At 39.8% G+C, this 17,976-nt stretch overlaps 1 protein-coding gene across 1 annotated transcript in view; it reads right to left on the bottom strand.

Annotated features, from left to right (window-relative positions):
* The window catches only part of SMAD9 (SMAD family member 9), a 39,556-nt gene extending 28,753 nt beyond the window's left edge, over nucleotides 1–10,803 (bottom strand). Inside the window, exon 1 of the mRNA XM_063305687.1 lies at nucleotides 10,633–10,803. The gene's annotated coding sequence lies outside the window, so the exon portion shown is untranslated. The remainder of the gene's footprint in view (nucleotides 1–10,632) is intronic.
* Between the last annotated feature and the right edge of the window lie 7,173 nt (nucleotides 10,804–17,976).

The following is a 17,976-nucleotide window of genomic DNA, read 5'->3' as shown; positions in this document are numbered from 1 at the left end:
GTAAGAAAAATGCCAACTAAAATATTTGAACTATTAAATGTTTGTGAGCACAAATATTTTATTATTCTGAAACAAACACATATTACTGGCAGGTTTTCGCAAGAGGAATTACTGATTATCTTCAGCAAACCTTGATTTTTCATAATGGCCACCGATAACTCACTGGATAGCAACTCCAGCTATGAAAAATGCAAATCACACCAATATGCCACAGTGGAGGTATGAAACTTGTCCTTTGCCAAGTGATATAAAAGATTATTCAAAATGGAAGAGAGAGGTAAAGCCATTCAATGTTTTTGAGCTATCAGAGGGAAGACATTTTGAGGCTTCCTCCTCAATAGCCTATCAATATCCACCTCTCTGCTGCCAGTCTGCTGATTTGCCTATGTGGAACCCAGTGCACACACCCACATTTTATTTCTGCTTGCTTATCACTATCTAAATATAAAGATGATAATGACACACAACAAAATATATGACAAAACCAAGTAGGATAGATAAGGAATCATGTTGTGTGCTGAAGGGCAGCAATCATCATTGCCTTTGATGATTATTGCGTTGCCAAAGTGCACAGAATCATGGATTTGATAACATATGCAGTCTGGGTGCTGCATGAAATGTAACGTGATTCTTAAAATCTTTGGTCCTTTGTTAAGGCATAGAGAAGTTTTTTTCCCCTTTAGTGAGTGCCCATTATTTTATTTTTTCATTCAATTTGCAAGACTGTGCAATAAAGGGTCTTGATACCAATATTTTAAAAAGCTGCTGGATTATGTCATCAGTCTTAGTGTTACTGAAGTGCCAAAATCAATCTAAAGATTCAAGAGAGGATTGTCTAGACAGAAGTCACACTTAAACCTTATGTACTGCTAGAAGATTAAAAAAAAAACTCTACAGTGGCAGCTCTATTAGTACATTTATTCTAAAGGATGACAGTTTAGATTACTTCAAAAACTGAAAAGGAATAATGCCTGTATGAGCCCCACAGTCACACTAGTAATCCTTCTGTAACAAGCACTGCACTGCACTGCAAGGGAACTCTATTACAAGCACTGCACTATATAACTAAATTAGATCTGTACTGCCTGTTTTCTAATACTGAGGCAAAGTCACCCCAATATAGCAAGTACTTTTCAAACATGTTTCCCACAAAGCATTCCTAGAGCTGTTTTACATTATGCTCAATAGCAAGATACACTGGTGCTCCAGATGTTGCTAAAATATAATTATTAGCAGCTCCATCAGTATGTCCAATGGTGAGGAATTCTGGAAGTTATAGTTCAGCAACATCTTGAGTGCCACCGTTTGCTTACGTCTCCACTAGGGGAAGAGTTGGTGGCCCATGACCTCCATGCATCCAACTGAGTTGGCTACACATCCTAATACTTCTTCTCATTTGCCAAATAATGAGTGGACATGTGGGTTCCTGTTGAATCTCACTGACAGTGCATTTTGTCTCTGTAATCCGTGGGCCACTTATCTGAACGGAAAAAAGAAGAGACTGACAAACAAAAATATCCAGGATAGCTTAAGTCTAAAACTTACAGATACAATTTAATATAACATTAATTTATATTAACTTAGACTATGGAAAGATGTTGAGACCGATGGGTTCCCTTCTAAGTTTCAACTCCTTTCATCTTTTTAAATACCCCATATCATCATAAGTTGGACTGTGGGTTATTTAGCTTGTTTTCAACACTAAGGGGAAAAAAGTGCAATGGTGTCAGCGGTATATATATGAGTTTCTGCCCTGTCTGCTAATGCTTTCATGCCTTTCTTCTGGAGTATCCAGAAGGTTCTGGAGAATATTTAGATTAAACATCAGAATATTTAATTTATTCATTTGCTTAATTCAATGAAACAAAAATAAGGAGATAAACTGGAAATCCAGCTAGTGCCCAGCCACAGAATCCTAATGTGCGTTCCTCAAGAAAGTATTCTAGACTAACCCAATGACAGAAGAACAAAGAGACCCCCACATATTCTGTCCAGTGAAACATAACAAAATAAATGTGCTTGTCCAAGTTCCACCAGCAAACAAAATCCAGTGGGTTGCCACAAGACAGAAGATTTAGCTCTGTAATAGTACTCTGTAATGGGATTTGCCTTCCCAAGAGAAATCTACCTGGTCACTGTTCAGTCTATTATCTTTTTTATGTGCTTATTAGAAGCCCTTTCGGGAAACTTCAGTAATTTTGAGGTTTAGTCTTTTCAACGTTTTGAGATCTAGGAACACAATTAACAAATAACCAAATCTTTGTTGTGTGTTTTATTGAACATTTAAAATTAATACTGAATTTAAACCTGTACTCCAGTTGAGATAACAGAAAAATACTAAAAGTAAAGCTGCATCAACTGATTGGTGCCCAGGAAAGCCAGATTAAGTAAAGGAGTTGAACTTTACAGGATAATGTCCAGCTCCATGGACATTCTATCCCATTCTATCCTTTTTCAAAACTGGCCCTTTGATTTCTGTTCTGGTTTGCATAAAATTTATATCTAAAAACTGACAAAAACAGAGTAAAACAAAACAAAAATAAGTATTGGCTCTTTTCAAGAAAAATATATATCCACATTCTTCCAGGCAATTAGTTAAGGGAAATTGGTAACCTGAGAAAATTTTAATTATGAAATATTAGATACCCTTGCCACACTACTTAGGTCCTATTATAAATTTATTAGATCACTTGTATTTATTGAACTTAATCCTAGAAAGAAAAAAATAAAGGAAGTTAGAAATTGTAAACAACTATAAGGGACTTACTTTTTTTAGAACACTCATCTGCGAAATAAATTTGTTGGTTCTCAAGAGTGTCACGCCGACATTCTTTTGGTCAATAATGGGCTGCCTTTGGGTGGACATTTGGGCAGGTCATTGATATCAGGTTGGTTGTACTACGTCATACACACAGGTAACTTTTTTTTCTGCTTTTAATGGGATTTGAGGGAGTTTGTGTTTTAGCTATGTTAAATGAGGCTTTACACTACAGTTTTCATGTATATTCCATTTCAAAACGGTGAAAATTTTGGAGTATGGTCCTGGAGCCACAGAGATCTAAGAATTAAGTGCAGCTCTACAGCAATGATTTGCAACCTAGGCAGTATCCACATGTATGGACTTCATTTCCAGAATTTTCAGCAATGGTCATGCTGGTGGGGAGTTCTGGGACTTGAAATTCACATATAGGAAATTTACCCAGATTGAGAAATGCTGCCCTAGAGCGTCAAATTGCCTTTTCTGTTTTAGTTAGAGTTTTTAACAACTGGCATTTCTAGGTTCTTACTGTAGTAACTGGCCAGGATGAAATAGAAGCAACTTGTAGTATAACTATATTGTCATACCAGGAAAAGCTCCACATGTTGGATTTTAATTAACATTACTATAAATCAATTTACAAATACAAAGGTTTCTAACAGTGACTAACAAAATCCTCATGCTCAAAGTCCTCTGAACTGATTCTTCTGTATAATATACATCCTTCCTGTTTTCATTGTAAATAGAAGCATTGAAAAAAAGTATTGCTAGATAAATGTCAAATTTTTACATTTTACAAAAAGTATAGGCCTGAATGCTGCAGACCATCTGAGTACTTATTTACTAGTAATCATTTCACCATCTCCAGGGAATCAAATATATTTAGGCAATGTACCCAAAAAGCTTTTTAAAGAGAAGCTCATGAGGATTCTGCTTTCCCAGTGAGCTTTTAAAAATTTGAACAACAGTCTTCCAATATTGTATTTCAAACTGCTTTCAAAACTCCCCTGAGCAACATTACCCTGCCAAGAAACGTAGTGGGGCACCTTCTCCATTTGAAAATGCTGTAAACTGAAAGGCCACATGGTGTTAGTCTTTTGGTTCTCTCGATTAAGGCTTTAAATGCAGTTCTGAAATGTTTTACACATATAGGCTTCATTGATTTCACTGGAAACTAGAGTAAGGCTGTAGGGTGCTTTTAAAAATGTGTATGAAAAATATGTTTAAAAAATAATAATTCACCAGTGCTGGCTTATATATGCAATGGACTTGTTCTGTGCCTTTTTGGACCTTGGTAGCTAGCAGAATTTCTGCTATCATATACTGAAGAAATTTATTGCCACAAGCGGAGCTCCTGAGAAATGCTGTCTTCTCTCTGCAGGATACGTAATAGATTTTTCCCTCAGTACTGCATTGCATCAGGCAGGCTGTATCCCCACCCATTGCTCTATGCTCAATGGCTTATGAGAAAAAGGTACATAGCTTCACACATAATTGTAAACAAGGGGTAGGGTCATTGTCGTATTGAGAACACTGCATTTTGGGGAGACTAGCTATGAATGTTTTAAATACAGCTCAATCCTGCCACTTAAAAGCAGTATCTGATTAAACCACAAAATAACAAACAAGACTAGAAATAATTTAAGCTTGCTATGAACTCAATATGTTTTCTTGCATTACAATACTTTATCCCCACCTAGACCAAATAAAATGAATTGCACAACTATTTATATCCAAAACTAAACATTACCATTTGAATCAGGGTCAATGGAGAAACCCACAATTATAATAAAAACAACAGATGAGCCACAGAAAGTTACTACTCTGCATTTTGATTGCTCTATCTTTTCTTTTAAAAGAAACATTAACTGGAAAATAAACATGAAACATCAATAGTTGGGCTTCATTCTGCCTCAAGACCAGCACCTTTTCAGCTGGATCTTATTCCAAATGGTGCTGGCCACCTTAAACTTTGAGAATGGGGTAGGTAACAGGAGTAGAAAGCAGACTACAAACACAGAACATGTGACTGACATGTTTCCAGGTTTGATAATCAGCACTTCCAAGTAATAGCAAAACAACCTGCCAGCCAGTATCAACAGTACTGGGCTACATGGACCAACAGTCTGACTCAGCGTCTGGTAGCTTCTATCCTCCTACACACAGGGCTGCAACTGGGCAGGGGGGAGTGGGGCATGTGCCCCAGGTGCCACACTGGGGGGTGCCAAAATGAGCATGGGGGGGCGCCAAAATGGGTGCGGAATCCATGTTTGCCCCGGGTGACACAGACCCTAGTTGTGGGCCTGTCCTAAGAGATACAGTGAAGGCCACACAAGTTGGTTCACAACTGCAAATTTTGTATGCCATGCATATAATTTCCCACCAAGATTGTGGGATCTGTAGTTATACAGCAAAACTGCCAAGTCCTCAGGAAGAAAAGACACTTCATACATAATCCATAGTTCCCGCAGATTATTTTTTGCCTGAGAAAGCTATATTCCTTTACCTTTTCCAAACAAATTCCTTTACCTTTTCCAAACATCAACTTATCTGAGAAATATTTTTTTTCAGTGTTCTTTCTTCAGGGCAGGCCAGAATAGATTCCCACAGTGGTTCAACCATTATGCTAAGCAATAATGTAATCTGATTTTGGCTTATCACAATGTGGGAAGTAAACTACTGAGGTTCGTAATCCATGGTTACAGCACTTGGCTTAGTTTTACTATTTGTACTCCAGGCAACTATGGCCTGTTCAAAAAATGTAGTTAAATAAACCATGGCTTTGCATGAAGTTTGATCACAGTCATAAATCTGTATCTGAGGGGGGAAAAAAAACAATTGAGTGAGATGGGTAGTGATGAAATTAGAAATATAAATAAATAAATAAATAAATTGAAGCACCTAGAATCTGGGGAATTGGGTAGGGCATACATTGTCATAAATAAATAAATTGTGCCAAAATGAAGGAAGTTGCCAAATGAGATGAGAGTTACTCATTCCTTAATACTGTGCTGGCCTAATTCCCCATTGAATAGTATTGAACAGTATAAAAATACATCTGGAAAAGGGGGATTGGTAAAATGACAAGAGCCTGGTTGTTTCAGTCCTAATTCTTAATTGCAGCTGCTTTCTATAGTTCTATGCAATTTCCTAAAGTTACAAAAGTAATTAGAAAAGATTACAAACATGAAAGAAGTTAAGCAAAGAAAAATATATTTCTTCAATGTCACAACTTTGCTTTACAAAAGGTTTGAACAATTTGGTGCCTGTAGAAACCAATATATTTTCAGACACCTTTCTTGGCACCTACCTGACTTTAAAATATATATATATATATATATAAAAATATATGCATAAATAAATGAATGAATAAATAAATAAATAAATAACATGAATTGAGGAGTTGGCATGCTGCAAAGCAAACTACCAGCCTTTAGCATCATCTTTATTTCAAAGAATAGCCCTTGTTTCCATGAAGGCATTCTTAAAATGGTGGATGGTTGCAGCACAATGGTTCATTTGGAAGTGTGCCTATAGAATCAGAAGAAAAGACAGAAGTAAGCTGGGGAGGTAGAGTACATCCTCAAGGGCTGTAACGAATAATAGAAAGCAACCTCACCAATTTGTCTCCTGGACATGTCTACAATGACAGTCATCTTGGAAACTAGCAAGCTACTCTGTGGCAGCCATTTTGTGAAAGTACTCAAGAAACCCTCTCAAATTGCAAATGTTCCTACGGCAAAAAAAAAAAAAAAAAAAAAAAAAACACAGCTGTGATTCATGATTAAACCTGTGAACCAGTAAATTACATAATGAAACTTTAAAATGTGAATGCATACTATCCGTGACAGTTATCCTCAGATACGCACTTGTTTCTTGCAACTATATTAATTCTGCTCCTGAGAATCAGTTTTTGTTCTCCTAGTTCTTGTTTAAATGGAAAATAAATCTAAAAACTTTGTTGGAAAGAATTCAGGCCACAGCAGGGCATAAATATCCTTTCAAACCTGTTCCCATTTTTTTTTGCCAAGAATGGATAACCTATGTCTTTGATTTTCTCCATGGGAAAGGAAGATTCTCTAACAATTTCTAAATGGCAGGACTCTTCCTAAAGATAACAACAATGCTACTGAATATGCCCCCACAAGATGAGTTCCTACAAGATACCTTCTCCTGGAAGCCAAGTCTGATAAATGATACACAGTGCAGAATGATAAATGATGTACAGGGAAAGGCAAGATATTCATGCACGCACCCCATGACTAAGGATAAACCATCCCATCCATAAGAATTTCTCTTTAATTTTTGTTACTCATTCTGTGGCTAAACTAGAGTGATAATGACAGTATGAATACCATGGCAATTCTGATAGCTAGGGTGAAAGAGACTGCACAGTCTAAGCCAAGTTGGTGGTCTCAATTTGTGCTGGAACCTCACTTTCTAGTATTCTCAGCCAGTATGGCTGATGGTAATCCCGAGACTTCAAGACCAATATATCTGGAGGACATTAGATAAGGAAAGCTAAATTAGGACATAAGAACTGTCTTCCTAGAGCAGTGTTTTTCAACCTTTGCAACTTTAAGATGTGTGGACTTCATCTCCCAGAATTCCCCAGCTAGCATGGCTGGCTGGGGAATTCTGGGAATTGAAATCCACACATCTTAAAGTTGCCACGGTTGAGAAACACTGTCCTAGAGCAAAGCTATGACCTATTTATTTCAGTCTTAAGAAGCCAAGACCTATTATTATCATTAACATTATTAATCCACATTTGTTATAGCCCCCCACCTCCCATGGACTACAGTGCAGTAAATTTTTTAAGAATTTTACTACACTGTAGTGAGATAGTAACATTTTAACAATCTTTCCAAGCCATTACATCTTATTTCCAAGAACTCTGGTTTTCCAATAGACAGTGGTTACGACTAAAAGCAGGGTGTTGTCTCACAAAGCTGAGAGCCAATACAGTTGTAATGGTTAGTATATTAGACTGTGAGGAGATAAACTGCAGAATTAGCTATGTTTTATTGAATGAACCAGTTAGCTGGTTCATATCATGAGCTAGGCATAAACGATAGTTTGCAAACTGCAATGGCTACATTCATACAACATGCTAAGCCAAAACCGAACAAATCACATTATTACTTCATCCAATTTGTGAACCCAGCCACTGTGGAGTTTAAATTCCTATTACCGTATTTCCACTGTGGACATCAGGTCTCCTTCTCCCAAATGGGAAGTAAAGTTTCCTTTATACTACATTGATAGATTTCAACTATAAAGAAGATGATACTTTGTAACAAGTGAGAAACATTGTAAACTTCAACATCCTGTTAGTAAAACGAGTATGAAGTGTTATGATTTACAGCCTTTTTAATTCCACAAAGAATGGCTGTATTGCTACTGCTTTGAAATGGTTTTTCATTATGATAATCTGTGAGGCAGTGGTAATACAGAAAACATTATCATGCCAAATTACCAGGACAAGAGTTGTACACACAGTCACAGATAAAATAGGAATGAGCTTAGTTAGTACCTGAAATTGCTTTTAGGTATATTTTCTAATTAATTAATGCAACATTTCCATACAGGTACTTTTGTAGTTGACAATATCCACAATTTTCTCAGTCATTTGACTTAAACCAACTCCATTTTAAAAGTCCAATGTAAACAACCTAAGACCTGCCACAGCAATTTCTTCTGAACCTGGATGGATTAGATTACAATTTATTTGAACTATGATTGTTCTACACAGTGTTCTATCCACTTCTCTAAAAACTTAAATGTTGTTTAAAATATTGCTCTGCTATAACTCTAAAATTGTCTTTTGAGTCACATATTTCCATGATTCTCAGTTACAAAATATTAAGTATTTTTCTTATCTGCAGTGCCCTCCCTGGACAACCACAAACTTGGCTACATTTCAAGAACCTGTATATCATTTCCTATGTCTCTGGGCCATAAGATAATTCATTCATTGAGAAAGAGTTACAGGTCTGTAATTTGTTCTCCTAGCTTAGAATGTAATTTGCTTACAGAATGTAAATGTTGAACAGATTATACTCTCATTCATTGCTTCTCTATTCACAAAAGCTCCTTCGTCATAGAAGTTCTTTAACAGTTCAAGGAAAATTTTCAGTACAAAATAAAGTTTCAGATATCATGGGAAAGGGAATCAGTATATAAATGCTGAAATGCCCAAATGTTTTGCTTCCTTTCATATCAGGAACATGAAAAAAATGACACTGTTTGGAGCCTAAGTGATTAACAATTTACCCATTCCCAATAGTCTTCCAAAATCAAAGAAATTCTGGTTTCATGGGTGTCAATGACATACTCTCACAATTTCAGTTTTGTAGACTCTAGTTTGCTTTTCTAACCAGAACTTTGAAGAACCAACTGTAGGGGTGTTTCTGAATACACACTCAGTCCACTAATGTTTTCACTCTCAGTACAAAGTCCATGGCCCCCTTAAGCCAGAATCATTCCTGGGTTTCCTCTACCTTTCTTCATTTTCAGCATCTTAATTTAGGGGAAAATGAAGGGTGTCTATTTGGTGGTTTCTATTATCAGTTAATTGGGAATTAAAAATATTTTTTCCTGTTTTTCACAGGTCCTGATCTGTCTTCTGGCCATGCAAGACTTTGGCTTAGAAACACTTAATTATCATAACCAAGGTGCTAAACTTTGGTTTATATGATGTTATTTAGAACAGAAACTGACAAATTCCAAGATTGGACGTTAGTACTCACGGTCTGTAACAGCAAACTAAAAAAGTTTTGTGACGCTTTTAATATTATTATAAAATAAATAAGTATTGTCTCAAGACTCCTGCCAGTTTGTTTTTAATGTGATCCCCCCCCCCGTTTTTATAGACAGGTAACATCTAGCCGTTGAATAACAGCCTAAGAAATTATTTTCCGGCATGAACGCTTACGCTTTGTGTCTTAATTTAGAAAGCAGTGAAAGAAATCAAAATAGAGGCTGAGAAGCGCTTGACAGCGGTTAACTAGCCATAAAAAACGTTTCGCGTTGCGCCCCTCCTTCCGATCACAATACTGGCGTCAGTTTGTCTCCTATATCTATCCTTCCCCCCCCCCCCATTCTCTCCTTTCTGCATGGATCTGGCGCGTTTCTAAGAACACCCAAAGAAGGGCAACTCCTCGCTTATGAGTGTATTTCGAAAAGCAATGTCGATTATTAAGAGTAAGAGCAACTTAAAAAGATATCATCGCACGGTCAACTCTATTATTCCGATTTATGAATAACTTCGATCGCTGGGAGCCCCCCCTTTCTTTTGTTTTTGGATTCCACGAGCCCCGCCTAACAGCAGGAGTTTCACACAGGTTACTCTAAGTAAATCCCATTATGTTAACAAGGCTTCCTTCTCAAATACGCGCGCACGGTTTTCACAGTGTCACAGGCGACCAGCGTTAGCAGAAGACGAAGCATTCCCGAATATAAACTATGCGCGCGCCCGCGCAAACACCTATCATAGCCGAAGATCTTCTCTGGGGGGAATGAAAACCCCCGGACATGATAACAGCCAAAAGGAAGCGGACGGCTGCCAAAGTCCCCTCCAGAGCCTGGTTCAGGCTTAGCGCCTTCTCCGACGCAGAGCAGGGCAGGGCTGGGCACCACGTAGCTGCTGGCCGAGGAAACTGACGCCGGCGGTGCAGCGCGACGTAAACAGAGCGAGCGAGAGAAGCGAACTGAAGTTTGCGAAGGGGTATCCTGAGGCAACCTGCGGCGCAGAAAACCAGAAGTGGGGACCCAGGCCGGAGTCAGGCAAAAGTCTCAGAGGGGCGGAACTGACATTTCTGCCCGGGAAAAATAAATCAACATATAAACGAAATCGAACAAAAGCTTTGTACCTGCCCGTAGGTTGAACGCCTCTGCCGCCGGATGCCCGGCCGTCTCCTTCCCGGGGCTGCGCCAACTTCTTCGGAGCGAGAGGCTCCCACTTCCCCCTCCCTCTAGTGCGAAGGGACGCGGCTGCAGGAACTCGGCGGCGGCAGAGGCCAGAGCAGCAGCAGCTGTAGCAGCAGCAGCAGCCAGCCAGCCAGCCAGCCAGGGAGCGAGCGAGCGAGGCGTCAGTCAGGCGGGAGCCTTGCCGCTCGTATTAGTGCGTCGACCTGGAACTCGGCCAGGAATCCCTTCTGAGTGGCTGGCCGTCTGACTGACTGACTGACGGAGTCTGGCTGCCTCGGGAGCGCGCGGGCGTGCGCCTCCGAAGACCCCGCGGCCCGCGAGGCGGAGGCGGCAGCAGAGGAAGGGGAGTGAAGGCGTCGGGAGCGTCTTTGCCTGACCCGGAGGACTAGAGAGAGAACGACTTTCTTTTGTGATGGTTGTCTCTACCGCAAGCTAAACGGGGGCCATGAATGGATGGGTAGGCAGCCAGCAAGTAAGACCCGCAGGCCTTGACAGGGTTGGGCGACGTACACGTGGCCGAGCTCTACCTGGAAGTCCCTCGAAGACTCAGGATAGTGGGCCGGGGGGGGGGGGGGCAGGAGGACCCGGCTTCGTGGGGTATCGTTTTGCTGTTCAGCCCAAGCATTTTCAGGAAATACCAAGCCTCACATTCTTCCCCCGCTCCCCCCCCCGTCTTGGCTTTTAAAGATACCGTTGTTCGACCACGTCATTTCGAAATGGGATTCAGAAACTTTTTAAGCGTGTGTGTGTGTTTATTGGGAATTTAATGTATTGGGACTCCGGCCTGGATATTGCAAATCAGCCTAAATGTCCTTTCTTTCACCCAACAGGACAAGTGGGTAGGGTAGGATTTCCTCAAAAATAACGAATTGAATTTGGAAGGGCCATTTGGGCATGACTTGAGCCTCCTGGTCCATATAGGAACCCAAATGGAAGCATTCCCACTAACACCTGTTTAGCCTCTGCTTGAACAGGTGCAGTACAGAGGATCCTCCTACCTCCTTGAGTAATTGGTTTCACTGTGAAACTGCTCTTACTATTAGGAACGACTCAGAATCTGCCTTACTATAACTTAAATCCATTATTGCAAGTCCTGCACTCTAGAACCAGAGGGAGGTCCTGACTTTCTTCTGTATGACATCCTATCAGGTATCTGAAAAATGATATCAAATGATGGTATCCTTCAATACTCCCAAACCTAAATGTATCCATCTCCATAGTCACTCTTCATAGAGCTTAATTTCTAGTTCCCTGATGGTCCTTACTGTCCTTTTCTAATCCTATTTCAGCATTTTTAAAGCCCTCCTTAACCATGGTGTCCAGAAATAGATACAGTACTTGAAGTGGGGTCCAACCAAAGTAAAATAAAGTAGAGCCATTTGCATTATGTGATTTGCAATTATTGTGACATTCCCCCTTTTTGCATTTCACTGCTGACTCATTCATTTGCAATCAACTAGAGACCCAAATGACCCTTCCACTAAACCCCATCGTATACCTGTGTAAATTTGCACTAAACTCTAAATTATGTGCTGCTGTTTTCAGCAGATTACTCTGACCTGTATCAAGATCATTTGGAGTTTAGTTTTGGTCTTCTAAAATATTAGCTATCCCATCCAGTTTTGTATGATTTGCACATTTGATAAGAATGCCCTGTACCTCTTCATCTAAATCATTAATACAAAATGTAAGTACAGGGTATGGACTGAATCTTGTGGCACCCCACTTGACATAACCCCATTCTGGTTTCATACAATATCACTGATGAGAATTTCTTGAGTGTGATTGTCAATCCAGCTGTGTATCTACTTAATTTTCATGTCATCCAGCCCTCATTACCTTCTAAACAGAATGTTGCCAAATGCTTCACTGAAATCAGGTTATATTAACCCTGTAGCATTCCCACAATTTATTAAGGAAGTTATCTAATCAATAAATAAGATAAGGTTAGTAATCCTAAAACTTACTCTTAACAAATATATACTGACCTCTGTTACTTCCTATATTGCTTACAAAGTCCTTTCAGATTCTTTATTTGGCCTTCCTGATCTTGGTGAAAAAAGCTGGACAGCCATTAGATGGCAGGAAAGTTATTCTAAAAAATTAACATTTGGAGCCTAGATCTGGTAGCCAATTCATTATGATCTGTTCTAGAATCTTCCCAGGTATATGTCTAGTTCCATGGATCCTCTATTTTTAGTTACTTTTTTTAAGATACGGACAATATTTGCCCTATGCCAGTCATCTGTTCCTTTATCAGTTTTCCCAGGATTCCTCAAAGTGAATACATAAAGGTTCAGCCAGCCCTCAGTGAGTTCCTTCAGTGCCGTAGGATGTAATACATTCCTGTGGATTCAGAGGCATTTGTCAAAATGATGAAAGCAATAGTGCAATGCTGATTTCATCATTTGCCCTATGGTACCTCTGTGCAAATTTAAACTCATTCAGCCATATTTCTCAGGCATCACTCCTACATTCTGCTCTTTGCCATTATCTAGTAGAACATACAGGTAGTCCTCATTTAGTGACCACCTTGTAGAATGACCAGAATTACAACAATGATGAAAAATTAACTTTCCTCACATTTATGACCTTCGCAGGTCTGTAAAGCAAAGGAAAGCTGAAGAAAGATCATAAGCATAGTCGCACTTTCACTTAGTGACCACTTTGCTTAATAGCTGAGTTTCTGGTCCCAATTGTAGCTAAACAAAAACTACCTCTATACAATATTGTTGAGAGCAAATGTCCCTGTAGGAGTGGTCAGTGATGTCAACAATGATAAGCATGACCAGGTGATCAAAGCTCCGAACACATGTAAAAGGGGTGGGGTTTTGCTCACCAAGTGCCTGTCATTTTGACATTGTTGACTACCCCTGCAGATACCCCTGATTTTTTTTATTTATTTGCTTTTGCATTCATTCACTCAGTTTATATGGCCCTCACCTGCCATGTGACTCTGGGCAGTAACAGTCCATTAAAAACTACAAATGAAACAGTTAAAGCAGTGCATCATTCATAGGGTGACTCATAATCAATGCAATCACTTCACCAGAGACAGGCCCAGCCAGCATCATGGTCCATCGCTCAAGGGAAGAACCAGATTTTCAGGTCTGGGGGTTTAGGGTCATCCAGATCTTAGGGCATACGTTCCATAAGACAGGTGCCACAACAAGCATGCTTCCTTTGTCAGACATTGTGGGACAAGCAAAAATAATTGGAGACAGGAAGTCCTGAAGATCACCTATGCCATGCAAGTGATAACCAGCACCATGAATTATACCCAGGTGTCCACTGGGAGCCAGTGCAGCTCACAGAGTAAAGGTGTAACATGGGTCTATGCCCATAATTCTCCGTGCTGTTACATACTGGACCAAAAAAGGTGGCCAGGTTAAATATGGAAACCAGACTTTTATATCTGATAAAGGCCCTCTATACAAATACACGTCTGAAAGTCCGTACTGGAGTCAATGGCTCTCTTACACAGAGCATACCCACCCACAAAGGTGTCAGACAAGGATGTATCTTGGCCCCGATGTTGTTTAATCTCTATGTTAACAACATTCCAGGATTCCTCCGTTCTACGGATGTTCACATGCCAAAGATCCTCAGCAGACATATCAACATCCTCTTGTATGCAGATGACATGGTTTTGATGGCACATTCCCAAGTAGGGCTGAGAAGACTGATGGGGAAATTTGGTGCTTACTGCACCACAATTTTTTTGAATATTAATAAGTCCAAATCCAAAGTGGTGGTTTTTGGGAAAAGATGGGCCAAATACAATTGGCACTTGGATGGGGAGCCTATAAAACAAATAGACTCTTTCTCATATCTAGGGGTGGTTTTTACAGACACAGGGCCTTGGGTTAATCATTACAAGCAAAGTTCTGCAAAGGCCACAGCAAGTTCTAAAACACTAATCAAACTACTTAGCTACAACCACCCTTGCTCTCTGCTCCCCATTCTGAAGGTCCACAAGGCAAAAGTTGTACCTGTGCTAACATACGGAACCGAATTGTGGGGCCTATCAAAGGCCTCCTTACTTGAACAAAATCAAGCATGCTTCTTAAGAACTATTCTGGGGACTGACAGGAATACACCTGCAGCAGCAGCAAGAGCTGAAACAGGCACCCATTCCATTTATAGTCTATCAGTAACCAAAGTTTTCAACTATTGGTGGCGGATTCTCCTGATGGAACATGATAGACTACCAAAAATGTGCCTTGAAGAACAGATGGGCACATCTCAGCCCACCACATGGATCAATCAGCTCCTCCAAACCATCGCATTTCTCGGCTTTTCATCACAATACTTACTTTCAGCCGGAGATCAGGCCAAGGCAATATTCAAACAAAGAGTCTTGGATGTTAATGCCCAAACAGACATTGAGTCACTTGCACACAATAGGTCGTTGAAATGGCTGGTCAAGAATAAACTGTCCTTTCAAATAGAAAAGTACCTGACAATGGGTCTGATGCAATACCATAGGACAGCTCTTACTAGAGCAAGATTTGAGCAGTTAGATTCTATGGTCAAATACGGACAATTCCACCAAGTGCCTTACCTTGAGAGAACATGTGTTTGTGGAGCACCCGAAGTAGAAGACATTGCACACGTCCTATTTAACTGCCAACTATATGCCCCAGTAAGGGCTCAGTACCTTCAGACATTAATTGACAGAACCACATACTGGGACTGTAACAAAATATTACGTTACTTCCTCCAGGGCACAAATACGTACGTGGTCAATAGAACTGTTAAGTTTATGGTTAGGGCTGTACAATTGAGAACACAATTTATAGAACGCATTGGGGTGGCATGTAAAGGTGATGAATTCATTTAAACTCATATTGTTTCTGTATTTTATTACTTGTTTTATTACATCTTGCATTTTTATCTTACAATTTTATCTCCATTTTACCCTACTGTATTTTATTGTATTTTATCACACCATAGTATATTTTAGCTAATTTTATTGTATTTTAGTTGTTTTATGGCATCATATTTTATATTTTGTATCTTATAGTGGCTGATGCCCAACTTTCTAATATGGTCATTTGACTAATCAATAAAGTTACTTACTTACATACTGGACCAGCTATAACTTCAAGGGCAGCCCCACGTGGAGCATCCTGCAATGATCCAGACAGGAGGTGAGCAAAGCATGAGTGACCATGAGTAGGGTTTCCTGGCTGGTAGAGAAGACTTAGAACTATTTCTCCAATCATTGAATGGGGGGCATAAAACTATGCCAACATTAAAAAAAACACCAATCTGCCTCACTGGCAAGGCTGGCAACTTACAGTTTTAATGTGGAAAATTAAATCACCAAATATAGTGATTAGTGAATTCCTCTGTCTTCATTTCTCCTGCCACCCAACATCACCTCTCGGCAGAAAGAATAGCCATCAGTTAACTACCTGTAATGTGTAGTGGAGTGAGTGGGAACAGTGCCTGGGACAGACACTTTAATCTTTCAAACGCCCAAGTGACAGGTTGCTGCTATAGAGGTTTTCTCCATCTCTGCCCTGTCAATTGGATTATTTCTGAACACAGGTCTAGCACTATTCTAGGAGTCATGTGTGTGTTTAACACCTACTTAATGCTTTTCTGGAGGAGCTCTAAACCTGTGTTAAAAATAATATTCCTACTGACAGGTTGCATGTATGGTGGAAAGACACAGGCTGAGTATGAAGGAGTTTCCTTGGGAGATCTTTCCCACTTCATCCTGCACCCTCTGCCACATCTGCAGCCTGTCAAGAAAGGCTGTTTTTCAGACACACGTTCAGTGTTCTTCCAGCATAGTATAAAACATGCATTCAATAATATTCCAACTGAAAGATCAGCATGGTGGAGGGGTTGTGAGAAGATTGGGAAAGCTCCTTGCTTCAGCCTGTGCCCTCTGTGTGCAACTTGTCAGTTAGGCATGGGTGAAGTGGGAAGAAATGATAGAAAAGTGCTGCAACAGAAGGACAATGTTGGCAATGAATGACTATGGGCAGCAGCAAATTCATTCTGCCCTCAGTGGCTGCATCAGTGTCTTGCCCTTCCGTCTAAAAGGAGAAACCTTTTAGCTGGAAAAGGTAGGATCTTTGTCAATCTGTCAAACTCCCATGTATCTCAAACAGGTAAGTGCTGCAAGAAAAATGGTATTCCTGGCAGTGAGTGGTTGTGACTGGCAGCACCTGGAAGAAGTTATAGAGTATGAAAAATGGTGCCCTTCCCCGCTCCCAAATACTATATAAACTGTAGAAATTATGGCCAGGTGAAAACCCTTGTCCATGGCAACACTATAAAATCTGTAATGTACTCTTTTGAGACAGAATCAGCACCAAACAACTGGCAAGCCCAGCTGTCTTTCCCAGTTTAAGTCAGCTGGGGCTTCAGATTTTTTTTTTTTCCAAGATAGGTAACTACTGGTTTTTCAAATGATCCCTAAGCGTATGTTTAAAAATAGGTGTAGAAGGAGCCTGCATAATGCTGAGTGCAGGCATTATGCAGGCAGATGCACCCACAAGAGTCAGGGGTCTGGTCCTTCTGGCAGCTCAAGCTAAAATGACCATACCACACCAATAGTAGCTGGGCAACACATGACCACATTGTCACCAACGTTGTCAATGAACTGTGAAAGATGATTCATACAGCAAGGCTCTTGTACACTACTTTAAAACTGGAATAGCTAAATATGACAAAGCTACCTAAAACAGCTAGTGGGGCATGGGGTTTTTACTACAGTTAGCAGGACATGAAGATAAATTCTTAGACAAAATGGAGTTGAGTAGCTCAAATTGTAGGTCTGATTGCTATATTCCAATCATAGGAGTCATTCTACCAGGATCTCCATTATTATTAGATCTATTTATTATACTAATAAATCATATTTACCTTCCTGTATTAGGAACTGAAGCTCTTGTTTATTTCTTATATTCTGAGCTTTACTGCAGAGAAAATGAAATTTTGTGAGCCATTATTCTATCTGATCCAATACTTTGATATACTTGGGAGATGGGCAGTGATAAAGTTTGATAAATAAAATAAATATACTCCATAATAGCAGGTCTTTAAGAATAATTTCAAGGATTTGACTATCAAACACAAGATTCAGTTTAATGTCTTCCTGACAAACTTGCTATACCTTGGCCAAACACATTTTTTCTAGCACTTGTGAGATACCAGGACTCCTATGCTAACAGTTCATCACCTAGATAATTCAGGCCATGGTCCCACAAACCAAATCTCTCCTGTTAACTCCATTTTGAAAGCTAGTCATTCATTTGTAATACTCT

The sequence above is a fragment of the Candoia aspera genome, chromosome 5 (assembly GCF_035149785.1).
Source record: "Candoia aspera isolate rCanAsp1 chromosome 5, rCanAsp1.hap2, whole genome shotgun sequence".
NCBI lineage: Eukaryota > Metazoa > Chordata > Lepidosauria > Squamata > Boidae > Candoia > Candoia aspera.
This window is presented reverse-complemented; position numbering and strand designations above follow the sequence as displayed.